Consider the following 16,290-nt stretch of genomic DNA (forward strand, 5'->3'; position numbering starts at 1 on the left):
GAGACTAGCTCGTTTTTGTCTAAGAAGCCTCCTCTAGGACACTTAAAAGCCCAAATCGCCGCCCACTGGTTTTTTAATGTAGCAACTACAAACCCCTTACTTAAACCATCAAACAGGAAGTGTAACACTGTACCAATCTCAGAAGCAGCAACAGAATTGTGTCTTTCAAGACACCACCAAACCACCTGGAAGTCATTCTAAAGAAAATAAAGATTCTGATCCTGGGCACAAAAATCAATAAGGCGGGAAGCTGGTACTTAAATGTCAACAGGATTTCCAAGGAACACTCATATAGATATCTTGTGTCACAATTGACACAACGTGCTCCTTTATCCATCATATGGAGGTTGTGGAAGCAGAAGCCCTGGCTGTCTTGAGTTCCTTTTCGAAACTGTCCAGGTCACTATGGAGGATGGTCCTATAGAGGATGAGCCTTGACCACTCCTGAAGGTACTGAAGGCCCAAGTCATTCAATTCTTGATTTATGGTAGTGAACTCTTGTTGGGAAGGGATGGGGAACTTCTAAATAACGGGTCTACATAATCTATAAGGCATTCTTTTTTGCCAAGATATTCATCACCAATGCAGACCCGAATGGAATCTACCTCTTTGATCAACAGGTGGCACAGGCTGGTGCATTTGTAATTATTTGCCACAGACTTTGGTCAGGGAGAAAGCTTGGAAGTTCTACGGTGGCAAGAAATCCAGTCAGGCAAGTTCAGACAGCCTCATTCCCTCTACTTCGAAGAATGTTGCAAATAACTGGATGCTATAGTGTTGTGGAACACACGTGTTCCCAAATGCCTTCAAGCAAAGTATCAGCAGGTGAGGATGACTTCACTCGCATCAATCAACATGGATGTTTTGGCAAAACTTAGGCACTATTGGGCAGTTTTTAACCCCTACCATCAGAGGCATCAACAACCGTATCATTCCGACACATCGTCTTCAGGCTGCCCTGCCCTGTTCGAAGAACGGAAAGTGCTCCTAAGGCCTGAATGGAACAAACTAGGTATCTGTAGGTCGTTGCAGGCCATTAGCAATGCCTTTAATCCACACAATATTGCTATGAACATTCAACTGCAGGCGCATCTTCTCCGCTATGGTGGAGGAGCGCCGCCCCTGCCACCAGCAGCAGCAGCTGCAAACCTTGTAATATGAAATGATAATAAACTACGTAGCCCAGTTGTCCATTCAAACCAGAACATGTTGATGTTTTAGAGTTCCTTGGAATGCTTTCACTGCTTCCCATATTGCGGACAGTTCTCTCCAATTTGAGGAATGTTGTTTTTGTTTCCAGGACCCTTTTCCCCTGTGCAGTGTGATTCCCTAGGGTTGCTCCCCAGGGCATTAAGCTGGCATCTGCAGTGAGGATGAGAGGAGGTTTGGGATTCAACTTGAATCCGTTGCTCAAAGATAGTATTGTCAGGCACCAAAGGAGTTTCAACAAGGTGTCTTTTGTAACAGGAACTGTCCTCTTGTACTCCATTGATGATGGTTTGCAGAACTTCAGGAGATGATGCACCAAAGGTTTCATATGTAACCTTGCCCATGGAACCAGGAAGACACAAGAGGCCATGCTCCCTTGCACCTTCAACCACGGTGTTGCTGAGGCCCTATTCTGGTAGAGTTAGTGCCTAAAAGTCTGCCCTAACCTCTCTGCTTTGTTCTTAGGGAGACAGATCATGCCTTCGACTGTATTGGAGAGGGCCCCAACGAATATTCTTTGCTGGAAGGGAACCAGTTGGCTTTTTGCATAATTCAGGATGAGACTATGGGCCTTATTAAGAGTTTGGCAAGTGGCTCTTTGGGTTGGAAAACCGCCACTTCAGTTTTCCGTCCACTGGCCCTATTACAGGTTTTCTGCTGGGCCAGCGGGAAACAAGCCACAATATTGACACCAGCTCATGATCAGGCAGTAAAAAGCATGACGGGACTATCCATGGGGGCCCCTGCACTGCCTATGCCAATTGCATGGGCAATGCAGAGGCCCCAATGGGGCCGCTGGTTCCCCATCCCCGCCAGCCTTTGTATGGCGGTGGAACCGGCATGCAAAAGCCAGCGGACAGGGGACTCATAATTCCCAGGGTAGCGCTGCCCTGGTGGATTAAGACCGCCAGTACCACCAGGCTGTCGACCGGCGGCAAACGTGGCCACTCTGCCTTGGTAGTAATATGCCGGTCGGACCGCCACATTGGCGGTGGTCCAATCGCCACCCCGAGTGTGGTGGTCTCAAGACCATCACACTCATAATAAGGGCCTATGTTTCTGTAGACAATGTTCTATGATCTTTATTCCCTCCAGATCCTCTCTTCATCTGATCTGGCCACCAGCAGTCAATCATCCAAATACAGAACGATTTGAAGATCTTGCAAATGGAGACAAACCACTAGAGGAGCCATCATGTTTGTGAAGACCCTGGGGCAGACTTGATTCCAAGGGGCAATACCTGAAACTGATTGTGCATGCCAAAAATATAGAAACATAAAAACTTCTGATGTTATTAGTCACCCTATAGCTTTGTGGGGAAACCATAGGAATTATCTTATGGATGGTCTCCATTTTGAAACACATGTTCTTGATTCACTTGTTGACATATTTTAGGTCTATGATTTAGTGAAAATCTCCTGTCACCTTCGGAACCAGAAATATTCCTGAATAAGGTCCCATTCTTGCGGAGTAGGGACTTTGTGGAAGAACTCAGTGCTTCCAACTTGTGTTTGACCAAAGGACTTCAAGTAGGAATGGTCTCAGAATCTGGAGGAACAGACTGAAATGTATTCTGTAACCCCTCTTCACAATCGGAAAGACCCAGGAGTCTGAAGTGGATTGCTTCCAAGTCCCCAGAAAGTGTGCAACCCTCCATCCTACAGTTCAATCTTGGCCAGTTCTGGCATAGTCAGGACCTCCGTCACTTTCAACCTGACAGAGAGCGACTCTTTGGATTGGGTTGCTTGAATGAATTCTCTTTTTGTCCTCTTGAATCCTGATTATATTGTCTCCTGTAGGATTGCCTGAAAGACTTGCTTGATTGGTTCCTGGTAATGACTGAACCTTGGGATTGTCGAAAAGATTAGAACTGCTTTTTATCCTTGAAAATTATTTGTAATTTCTCATCCAATTGAGGACCAAATAGCTTAACCCTCTCAAAAGGCATTATAAGCCACAATTACGGCTCCTCCAGACAAGGCTGTTGCTCTTTCCATATCAAATGAGATATCAGAAATAAATTCAACCTGTTTTTGCAGATTTGCAATGAGGGCTGAGCAATCTTCATAGTCTTGAATCACCTTAAATAAATCCTTGAAGTCGGTTAGCATGGACTGGCTGAAATAAGCTCCATAAATCCGTGCTTGCATGCCAAGTTGACCTATCCATATGCTTTTTTTTTTAAATCAGTATCAGTTTTTTCATCTGTGAAATTTTAAAATATATCTTCTTCTGGCATACACTTGGAGGTCATTTGGCTGGCAACCAAGGAATCCACTGGTACCAAATCCTGAATTATTTTCTCAATGTCTTACAAGGGTTGAAGCAAGGCATTATAATTTTGCCTGGATATCTCCATTTCTCTCAACCACATCAGATACATGCTGGTGAATAGGCAAAGCTGGCATATGAGCCTTCACAAACGTGTGGTAAAAGAAAGGAGAAGAACAGGGAATGGAAAAAGAGAAGATTTTGTAGAGGAAGGGCAAACCGATAGGCTAGAAGGAGATAAAATAAAAAAGGAGAGAGAAAGGAAGGACATAAGGAGAAACAGCGAGGCAGAGAGACGATTTGAATCTAATAAAAGAAAGATTAGAAATGAACAGAGAAAGGGAAATTAATATGCTGTAAAAGTGAGGCATAAAGAGAGATGAGAAAAGGAAGGAAAGACAATAGAAAGAGTGAAATGGAAGTTAGGGAAAAAAGACAATGAAAGTGTGTAGGCAGAGCTCCTAGAATTATGTGTTTCTGTAGCTGCAGTATTTTCTACATAATAACTTACCACATGACTCATTATCTACTGCATAATTTGGTAATTTTACAAAAGAACAATTTGTAGTGCACATGTATCAAAGGGTACTCAGGACAAAAACACCAGACATGGTTCAATGTAGTGGAAGACTCTTTGCAAACATTAGCTGGTCACCTTTCAGGTGCTGATTGCTGTATCCACATGCTAAAATGGTACTAGTAAAGTTCAACTTTGCCCATACAGTGTTAATAGTTCTTTAAATGATAAAAAGAATGCTGCTAAAGGTTACTTATTCTTGCTGCATAATTTTGCCATCCCTGGCACATAATTTGGTGACAGCATAACTCAAAATCCCACAGCAGAAAACATATAAGCAAAAACATATCTATTAGTGCAAGGGCTGCTGTACCACTGATGTGCAGGAGAGTGTCATTAAATAATGACCCAGGGGTTAAAGTGGCCCATGCTTTATGTATACATTAGGGCACGCATGAGTCTCACTCTGACTACGCCGCTGATGGCGAGACTAAACTCACATGCCTACAAAAACAGTTGAGTGCAGACTTGTCATAATTGTTTCATAGAAGGTGATTAATTAGCCCTTAGTGCTTCAAATGACAATGTAGACGTGCTGGTACTCACTGTATAGAGTACCTGTATGCATCTAAAAAGGGCTGGTTCTACCCACTTACATATATTGCAGCAGAGCTGAGAAGTGCAGGTACTCTACATTTTAGATTAAAGAAATGCAGGTTCTCAGTACCAGAGGGTTCCTGCCCTTGAAGCATTGGTCATGCTCCAATGTTGCATTCCTCAGTACATTTCCTGGTATTTTGATGTGTCCATGCTTGTTCTACATGTTGGCTTCATAGCTGTTGTAGTTTGTCAGGTGTGTCAAGTATGCAGACCCATGTGAAGGTAATGGTGTGGGTGAGGAGTGAAAAGTGCTAAGTATGTATCTAAGGTGAATTAAAACTACCTCTTGATAGGCTGAATCTAGGCTTTATTCTAACACCCCAAGGGATAGATTATAAAAGTCAAAGAAGGGTTGAAAACTTCATCCCAGTGCAAAAATGGTCAACATGGTCCTGTGACGAGATTACTAAGCATTCTTTAAGACCATAGATATATGTCACTCCACAATACCTATATATAAAAATAAAAATGTGTAAAGTGCAGAAACGGTTGGTAACCTTAAAAAGTGGGGGGGGCGAGCAAAGTGCCCCATTGTTTCCCAAAAAAGAACATAAAACGCCCCCACCCTAAAACAAAAGCCCAATATAAAATATCCCCTTCCTCCAAAAAAGTCCATAATAAAACAATCTCTTCCTCCAAAACCCCAGACTAAAACTACTATGTTGAATTAAAATAAAAGGTACTTACCCATTGCAGCACGTCATCCTCAATGTTCTGCAAACTGCAGACTGCTATAGAGCTCCCCTGACCAACCCAGGTACTGCTCTCATGCTATAAACCAGCATGAGAGAAGCACCTGGATTGCGTGGAGCAGACTGGCTGGGCCCGCATTCAGGCCTTGGAGGCTTGTGCTTGGCCTCCACCCAGCTGCCTTAAGACAGCTGGGTGGAGGGCTTCAAAGTGACACGTGCACTTTGGAGCATCCCGCCAGCCACTGCTCCTGAAGCTGCCAACCAGCAGCAAAGGACACACCCCCATGTCTTTTGCCTGAGGCAGTGCACATCAGGGTAAAAACATAAAATGATAATGAAATCATTTCTTTGCCATTTTATGTTTTTCACCCTTGGCTCGCAGTGGGCCGGGGGCCTGAGCCCCAGCCTTCATTGAGAAACTGCTGCTGGTAAAGTGTAATGAAAAAAAAGTTGGCAATAAACCACTTCATGCGGACAGTGACTCACAGGTTTCATCTAGGAGATGCACCATAGTTCTCACCTAAAATAGTACAGAAACAATTAGACATTCATAAACACAATCAACTACTGCATACTTGAATTAAAATTATGTCCACAGCGCGAAAGTGTGGGCTTTCACAAGTAATGACGCACACCAGGAGTGTCATGCTAAAAGAGGTGTGGCACTCCATGATGAAGTGTATCTGACCCTATAGCATTTAGGTGCTTTACTTCAACTCTAGCCTGTATTAAGGCCTCCTATATAACAGCGCTACATACTAATAAACACACAAAGAAAGAAGAGAATTGTTAAACATACTGTTGACTCAAAAAACAAAAACAATGGTGAACAATGATTATTTCCATGCAGGAGCAAATAGCCAATATAAGTGAGCTAAACTCAGTAAGGAAGCATAGTATGTTAGTTTAACGGAATTCCTATTTTTATATAATAATGAAGAACCAACAATTTGGAGCACAACAATGTATTTAAAATCAAAACACACTTGCGTTATGTAGTATATTTAACACCTTGGGTGCCGCGGACGAGGTGGTTACATCCGCTGCCTTGGCGCTCAGGCATCAGGGACGTAGCCACCTCGTTCAGCAATGGGCCCCTAGGGGAAGTGCCAGAGCTCCCCCCGAGGGCCTGGCACCCCCCTCCCATGGGCAGGGATGGAAGAGTAATCGCTTCCCCTTCCGCCCCAGCCCACCACCCCGAGACATCTGATGACGCGCTGACCTCATCAGAGGTCGCTTCCCATCGTGCTAGAAGCAAGCTACCAGCGCGATCCGAGGAGAAAAAGATTTGTTTCTCCTTGGTACGTGGGCAGGGGAGGTCAGAGAGGCATGAAAAGAGAAGGAAAGGCTTTCCTTCCCTTTTCATGTCTCTCTAAGCATTCCTGCAGCATGATCGCATAGCGATTGTGCTGCAGGAATGCCACTAGACACCAGGGATTTTTGTTTATGTTTATAAGGGTCACTCCCCGGGGGCAATTATGTAATTAAGCCTTTTCAGCCCCCCCGGGGGCAGATCGGCCTAAATTAATTATGCTGATCTGCCCCCGGGGGGGTCAGAAGCCACTAGACACCAGAGATTTTTTCATTTTATTTATACTTATAAGGGGAGTGACCCATAAGGCAAGGGTCGCTCCCCAGGAGGCAATTATTTTATTAGGTCTTTTCTGCCCCCCTGAGGGGCAGATCGGCCTATATTAATTAGGCCGATTTGCCCCTGGGGGGGCAGAAGCCACTAGACACCAGTTTTTTTTTTGTTTACATTGATAAGGGGAGCAATCCCCTAGGCAAGAGTTTCTCCCCTGGGTGGCAAACTGATCTTAGGCTTTTCCTTCCCTTTTCATGTCTCTCTGAGCATTCCTGCAGCATGATCGCATGGTGATTGTGCTGCACAAATGCCACTAGACACCAGGGATTTTTGTTTATAAGGGTCACTCCCCAGTGGGCAATTATGTAATTAGGCCTTTTCTGCCCCCACTGGTGGCAGATCAGCCTATATTTATTAGGCCGAACTGACCCCGGGGGGGCAGAAGCCACTGGACACCAGGGATGTTTTTTTTGTCTTTTTTTACACTCAAAAGGGGGTGCCCCTTTAGGCAAGGGTCGCTCCCTGGGGGGGGCAATTATGTTATCAGGCCTTTTCTACCCCCAATTAGACCGATTGGCACCCGGGGAGGGCAGAAGCCACTAAACACCAGGGTTTTTTTGTTTACATTGATAAGGGGAGCAACCCCTTAGGCAAGAGTTTCTCCCCTGGGTGGCAAACGGATTTTAGGGCATTTCTGACCCTTTTGGGGGCAGATCGGCCTATATTTATTATGCCAATTGGGCAGAAACCACTAGACACCAGGGATTTAGTTTTTTTGAGACAATTTCAAAAAAGGGGATCAACCCCTTAGGAAAGGGTCGCTCCTCTGGGGGGCAAACCTATTTAAGGCCATTTCTGCACCCCTTGGAGGCATATCGGCCTATTTTAAATAGGCCAATCTGCCCCTAAGTTGGGCAGAAGCCACTAGGCACCACAGATGTTTTTTTTTTTACAGAGGGGGAGCGACCCCTTAGGCAAGGGTCGCTCACCTGAGAGGCAAATTTATTTTAGGCCATTTCTGCCCACCTTGGGGGCAGATCGGTCTATTTTGATCATGCCAATCTGCCCCCAAGAGGGGCAGAAACCACTAGACACCAGGTAATTTTTTTTTGTGCCAATTTCACCCCATAGGCAAGGGTCGCTCCCCTAGGGAGCAAATTTATTTTAGGCTATTTCTGCCTTCCCCATGGGGGCAGATCGGCCTATTTTTGTAAGGCTCATCTGCCCCCCAGGGGGCCAGAAAGCCCACCAGATACCACAGAAGATTTTTTTTCAAACAAGAGGGTTGGGGTATGGCCATACCCCCACCTCAAATAAATGGGGACAAAGTTGTTCTGCCCATCGGTGGGCAAATAGGGCAAATACCCCCAAGTCACTCCTCAGGAGGCAGAAAGCCTAGTAGATGCCAGGGAATTAAAAGAAGAAAAAAAATAGTGGGGTGATGGCTACCAACCAGTATGGGCACGGTCATGCCCCCACCCCACCTGAAGGGGGTAACAGTCTTTCAGCTCTTCACGCACACACTAAAACATCTTATCCCACGGGAAGCAAGAAGACATTTGATTATTTTGGGTTTTGGTTTCACATTTGGGCCATGAGAGCTTGTCTAACTCTCAAAATCGTCCCACTTGGAATAGTAAGGGCTGCACTTTTTGGACTTTGGGACGTTGCCATGTAGAAAAATCAACGAGACCTAGACACATTTGAAAACTAAACATCTGGGTGAGTCCAGGGTGGTGTGCTTCAGATGCACCCTGCACCATTTTCTGACCCACAATGCCCTACAAACTGCAGGAAATCACACATTTTTCCCACATTTTTGTGATGGAACCTTCCGGAATCTGCAGAAATCCACAAAATTGCTATCACCCAGCATTGTTGCGTCTATATCGATAAAAATTCTGCCCCACTTGTCAGCCTAAAAATGTTTTTTTTCAAACTGCCCTTTTGGGCCTGCTTTGGGTCCCCCTCATTTTCAAAATGTTTTTTGGCTCTTCCCTGTCACAGGCACTTGGCCCACCTACACAAGTGAGGTGTCACTTTTACCAGGAGACTGAGGGGAACGCTGGGTGGTAAGAAATGTGTGCCGGTGCAGTGATCCCACACAGAAATGTTGGAAATTTTTTATTTTTTTAGCTAAATTTGAGGTTTGCTGAGGATTCTGAATAGGAAAACACTGGGTGATCCACGCAAGTCACACCTCCATGGACTCCCTCAGGTGTCTAGTTTTCAGAAATGTTTGGGTTTTGTCGGTTTACCTACATGTCTGAGGGCCAAGCACCAAAAAAGCAGGTCCTCCCCTACCTGCAAAAACAGGTAGTTTTGTATTTGATAATTTTGATGTGTCTACTTAGTGTTTTGGGCCATTTCCTTTCGCAGGCACTAGGCCTACCCACACAAGTGAGGTACCATTTTTATCGGGGGACTTAGGGGAATGCTGGGTGGAAGGAAATTTGTGGCTCCTCTCAGATTCCAGAACTTTTTATCACCGAAATGTGAGGAAAAAGTTTTTTTTTAGCCACATTTTGAGGTTTACAAAGGATTCTAGGTCACAGAACCTGGTGAGAGTCCCTCAAGTCACCCCATCTTGGATTCCCCTAGGTGTCTAGTTTTCAAAAATGCACAGGTTTGGTAGGTTTTCCTGGAAGGCGGCTGAGCTACAGGCCAAAATCCACAGCTAGAACTTGGAAAAATGTGATTTGTCCAAGTTGTGTTTGGGACATTTCCTGTCGCGGGCACTATGCCTACCCACACAAGTGAGGTACCATTTTTATTGGGAGACTTTGAGGTACATTGGGTGGAAGGAAATTTGTGGATCCTCTCAGATTCCAGAACTTTCTGTCACCGAAATGTGTGGAAAAAGTGGGGTTTTTTTTGCCAAATGTTGAGGTTTGCAAAGGATTCTGGGTAACAGAACCTGGTAAGAGCCCAACAGGTCACCCGTCCTGGATTCCCCTAGGTGTGTAGTTTTCCAAAAATGCACAGGTTTGGTAGGTTTCCCTAGGTGCCGGCTGAGCTACAGACCAAAATCCACAGCTAGGCACTTTCCAAAAAACACATCAGATTTCAATGTAAAAATGTGATGTGTCCATGTTGTGTTTCCTGTCACGAGCATTAGGCCTACCCACGTAAGTGAGATACCATTTTTTTCGGGAGACTTAGAGTTAAACAGAATAGCATAACAGTATTATTGCCCCTTGTCTTTCTCTACATTTTTTCCTTCCAAATGTAAGACAGTGTGTAAAAAAGACGTCTACTTGGGAAAAGCCCTGTAATTCACATGCTAGTATGGGCACCCTGGAATTCAGAGATGTGCAAATAACCACTGCTTCTCAACACCCTATCTTGTGCCCATTTTGGAAATACAAAAGTTTCCCTGATACCTATTTTTCACTCTTTAAATTTCACGAAATGAATTGTTGTATATCCAATATACAAAGAAAACCCATTGCAAAGTGCAGCTCCTTTATTGGCGTGGGTACCTAGGGTTCTGGATGAACCTACAATCCCAATATATCCCCACAACTAGAAGAGTCCAGCAAATGTAACAGTATATTACTTTTGAAAATCTGACATCGCAGGAAAAAGTTACAGAGTAAAACCTAAAGAAAAATTTCTTTTTTCACCTCATTTTTAATATATGTTTATTTCAGCTGTTATTTTCTGTAGGAAAACCTTGTAGGATCTACACAAATGACCCCTTGGTGAATTCGGAATTTTGTCTACTTTTCGGAAATGTTTAGCTGTCCAGGACCCAGCATTGGTTTCACACCCATTTCTGTCACTAAGTGGAAGGATGCTGAAAGCACAAAAAATGGTAAAAATGGGGTACGTCTCAGTAAAATGCCCAAATTGTGTTGGAAAATGTGATTTTCTGATTCAAGTCTGCCTGTTCCTGAAAGCTGGGAAGATGGTGATTTTAGCACCAAAGACCCTTTGTTGATGTCATTTTCAGGTAAAAAAAAAAGCACAAGCCTTCTGTAGCCCTTTTTTTCCATTTTCTTTTTTAAACAACATTTTTGGTGTATTTTGGCGAATTTCTTGGTCTCCTCCACGGGAACCCACAAACTCTGGGTACCTCTAGAATCCATAGGATGCTGAAAAAAAGGACACAAATTTGGTGTGGGTAGCTTATGTGGACAAAACTTTATGAGGGCCTTAGCGCAAACTGCCCCAAATAGCCAAAAAAAGGCCTGGCACCTGAGGGAGAAAAGGCCTGGCAGCGAAAGGGTTAAAAACAGCATCCTTACGCCAAGCTCTAAACAAACAATGTGTCAAGAAACAGGGGCTGTTACAACACAGCACATAAACATGACCACAAGTGGCGTAAAAAGAAATGAGGCGCCAAAGCAATATCTGCTTACCCGTAAATGACTACTGTTCTCTGACTCTGGCCTGTCCAGCGATGAAGCAATTAGAGCTAAAGAGATCTGCCATTTTAAAGCACGCCTATAATTTCACTCAGATCTCTTGTGTGAGGCTCTAATTCTCATGAGAGAACAAAATGGATGCTGGGAAATGTAGTTCTCATTAAATTAGAACTTGGTCGATTGATTTAATCATCGGAAAATCACCTCTGTTAATTCCCCCCTATGAAAAAGGTCCATACTCTGATAACACTAATCAAAAGTCATGTGTATATTATGTGTATTTTTCGGTTTATTTACATGATATAGATACAGAAGTGTAATGTGTACATATACAATTACACTTTATGCATAAAAAGGGATCTCATTATCCTGCTGCAGCAAAGTAGAACACAGCATAAATATGTCCTGATATAGTACCTAAAGGAGAGAACATTATAGCCAAATCAAAATGGTATATCCATGTAGCTGTGTACTATAGTGTAAATCATGGCAAGGTGATGCATGGAATATCATCACTGGGCCCTATAATATAACTCCTTAATCTAAAAAACTCAACGTTCTTCTCAATGAAATAGGAGGTTCTTTAAACTATCCAAATTATATATGTTGTGCGGTTTATCAAGAATGGTCCACCTAATTTCATCTTCATTATGCTGGAAGATAAGGAAATGTCGAGTCAATTTGGTGTTGGAGCTATTACTTCTGATTGTACTCCAGTGTTCTACTATTGGAGTCCTCACTTTACAGGTAGGCATCCCTACATAACATAAATTGCATGGGCAGAGGATCAGATAAATTGCTCCACTTGTGTCACAGTGGGATTATTCAATGACCAGGGCATTATCAGCCCTAAGTCAATCTCTGTTCGCTGCAGAGTAAGATGACAAACAGAACAGAAACCACACGGGAAGTGACCCTTAATTTGTGGAAGAGTCCGAAAAGTCACCTGACTATCTGTAACTTGTATGGTGGGGCACCACCATATCTTACAGGTTCTTTACGCTTACATTTAAATGCAAACATGGGTTTGTCCAGATTCATCTCTGCTGTAGTTACGATGTGCCAATTCTTAGAGACAACTTTCTTAAACGTGTTAATCAAGTAACTAAAAGTACTAACGCATATCATACCAATCTATTAGAACACTCTCCTAGTTTGACCTTCAGGAGTGCACCTCAGTGGTTGTTTCTGGACCTTTTAGCTGTTCTTCAAACTGTGTGAAGGGTAACGCTTTTGTATTAAAAATTCACTGAGTTCAAATGTGTGTTTTTTTTTAATTCTCGCTTTTAAAGCAATTCCAATGTATTCTCAAAAATTACTCAACTGGAAGATTATTACGTAGGGCATTTAGGTGAAAACTATCGTACAATACAAAGAGTTCCATGCATTCAGTTTCTTGTGTAATTTCAAAATGTATACATCCGTCCTTTGGACACAGAAATAAATCTAAAAATTTAAATTGACTTCTACTGTATTCTGAGGTGAAACATAGGTGGTCATTCCTGGTATTGAGCCACTGAGTGAACTTGAGAAGCAACTCAGAATCACCTTCCCATCTACGAGGATGTCATCAATATATCTCTTCCATGGTTTGAGATTAGTAAAAAAAAGGAGTTTTAAGACAGATAAATGTATGTGTCTTCAAAGTCGTACATGTACAAATTAGCCATGCATAGGGCAAAAGTACTGCCCATAGACGTCCCTGGTACCTGCTGATACAATTGATTTAGAAACAAAGAACAATTTTCTTTCATGGCTATTGTGGCGCAGTCCATTATAAAGGACGTATGTGTCATATCATCTCTTACTTGAATACTCAATAACATTTCAACCGTTATGATTGTATTTCAAAAGTGATCAAGCAATGTTTCTCAGTATCAAACAGCACCCCAATCAGGAGTGTAAGAACATGTTTCATATCTTGTAGCTACAAGGGCATCTCTGACACCATAGGTCCTATAAAGAAGTCCACAAATTGAGAAGGGGGTTTAAGTTTAGAACACATGCTGGAGACACCGGGTCTTCTACATGGTTTATTAATCTTAAGTAATACATAGAAATACTGCGTTTTAGGATGTTGGGTGATCAAGAATTCTACATGCTTTGCTGTAATCCATTGTGAATCTTTACTCCTTTCCACTAAGGTCTTAATCATAAGTCTGGGTACAGGGTCTTGTTGTAAAGGTTTATAGTATCTTCGATCACTTAATTGTCTTAAACATTCCTCCTGATACATCTCAGTATCAAGGATGACAATAGCCCCTCCTTTGCCTGCAGGTTTTTTCACAGTCTCATTATCAGAGCCTAGTCATCAAAATATCCATCTCGGCCTTAACCAAATTGCAACCGGGTTTCCTAGCCAGACCTTTCAGTTTGTCAAAATGTTTGATAACAGCCTTTTCAAAGGTAGATGCTTCAGATGGAATTATATGAGGAGGGGAATTGAAACTAGAGTCTTCCTAATGCCTATCTGGGTTCTATTATTGGAAATTGTAATATCCTCTTATTAAAGGAAAAAAAATCAGCCAGATTTTCCTCAAACAAATGGGTCAGTTCTTTATGTATAGTAAAGTTGTCTCCCAAGTTAGTCGGGACAAAGCCCAAACCTTTATTCAATACATTCTCTTCTTTCACGGTTAGAGTATGCGTATTTAGGTTAACAATTAAGATGTTGTGTTGCTTGTCGATGGAGTGGGATCACTCGTCATGCTGCACATTTGTCACAGTTCTGTTGTCACATTACACTGTACATGATTCCTCTGATGCTCCATCGTAGTTGCTTAAAAACCTCTGTTTCTTCTTCTTCCTCTTGACCTCTCATGGCCTGGAAATAGAGGTGGCTGAAAGGGTGGAACGGAAAAACCCCAAGGTTGTGGAGACCACAAAGGCATTAGGCGGGCCACGGAAGAAATCTCATCCTCTCGATTGTATTAATCTATTCCTGATAGTGTTCTTAGAAGTACTATCATCTGATTTCTCGCTACTATTCCAATCTTCAGAATTAGAAGTCTATTCATCAATATCTTGACACCAACCTCTACTGTCCCTTCTATCCTTCTGGTTTTTGTTGTTGAAAATCATATGTCAATGGCTAAACATTCTCATGAGAAAACTGACTTGCATCTTTCTTCAGTTTCTTAATTCCTATTTTGCAACAATTATTCTTTCGTTTCATTCATTATCTAATTTACTTCTTCAAGTTTTTTCTTATACTAAGTCACTTTTATGGTGCAGTTTAGTTTATTCACAAGGTCTGTTTTTCCCCTAGAAGCAAATCAGTTGTTTGCTGTAGTCATAATAAAAATTAACCAATCCCTATGCTATGTGTCACAATAACAATGAAAGATTTTTTTTCCCCTTTTTAAAATCAATTGTATTGGCAGGTGACAGGTACTTCTCTGGGCGGTACTTTTGCCACAAGTATGGCAAATTTGTACATGTATGACTTTAACAACACATACATTTATCCATCTAACAATTCCTTTTTGAATAATCTCAAAGTTTGGAAGAGATATATTGTTGACATCCTCGTAGTTTGGGAGGCTGATTCTGAGTTGCTTCTTGTATTCACTCAGTGGCTCAATACCAGGAATTACCACTTATGTTTCACCTGTGAATACAGTAGAAGTCAACATCCATTTTTAGATTTATTGCTGTATACAAGGGACGGATATATACATTTAGAATTATAGAAGAAACCGATTGCACAGAACTCTTTACTATTGTACGATAGCAGTTGAGCAATGTTTGAAAATGCGTAGAAAATGCTCTGAACTTGAGAATTTGAAAAAAACACAGCAACGTACTCAGTGAGTGTTTAATGCAGATACATTACCCCTCACACTTAGTTTGCGGAGCAGCTTAAAGGGTCAGAAACAAATATGGAGACACACTCCTGGAGACCCACAAAGACAGTCTTCTAATAGATTGGTAAGTGTCATTACTCGCACTTTGAAGAGAGTTGTCACTAACAATTGCCACATCCTAAATACAGGAGAGAGGAATCTGGACAAACCCATGTTTGCATTTGAATCTAGTAAGAACCTGAAAGATATGATGGTACATACTATACCCCACATACGACCTAGAGAAAGTCAGGAGACCCTTTGGACTCTTCCATGAATTAAGGGACTTTTCCCTTGTGGTTCTTGTTCTTTCTCTCATCTTGCTCAGCAGCAAACAGAGATTGACTTAGGGCTGAGAACATCCATTTCTTTGAAAACTCACACTAACTGAAACACAAGTAGAGTTACTTCTCCAATCAAAGGTCCATGCAATTTACCTTTTGTAGGGATGATTATCCCTGAACTAAGGACTAGACTAGCAGTATCCCGGAGTGCAATCACATGTAAGTGGTCCAACACCAAATTGACTTGAGATTTCCTTACATTCCAGAATAATGAAGATGACATTAGGTGGACCATTCTTGAGAAACATCACTACACGTCTCCTATGGGCAGTTTAGAGAGTCTCCTACTTCATAGAAAGCAAAGTTGGGTTTTCAGATTAAGGAGTCATATTATAGGAGTCAATGATGATGTTCCATGGGCCACCTTGCCGTGATTTACAGTACACAGCTTTATGGATATGTAATTTTGCTTTTGGCTAAAATATTCTCTTCTTTAGAGATTGTATCATGACATGTTTGTGCTATGTTATACTTTGTTGCAGCGGGATAGTGAGAACCCTTTTATGAATAAAGTGTAATTGTGTATCTGCACATTACACTTTTGTCGCAACATCATATAAATAAAGCTGAAAAGTACATAGAATATACACATCAATTCTGATTACTTGTTATTAGATTTTGTTTTATTTCTTTAGGGCGATTTAACAGAGGTGTTCTTTTTGATGATTAAATCAGTAGAGCATGTTCTAATTTAAGAGAAGCTACATTTCCCAACATCCTATTCATTCTCTAGCTAGAATTAGTACCTCTCTCAAGAGATGGGAGTTAAAGTAGAGGCCTGTTTTAAAATTCTGTTA

This window comes from Pleurodeles waltl, chromosome 12 (genome assembly GCF_031143425.1).
Source record: "Pleurodeles waltl isolate 20211129_DDA chromosome 12, aPleWal1.hap1.20221129, whole genome shotgun sequence".
In the NCBI taxonomy this organism is placed as follows: Eukaryota; Metazoa; Chordata; class Amphibia; order Caudata; family Salamandridae; genus Pleurodeles; species Pleurodeles waltl.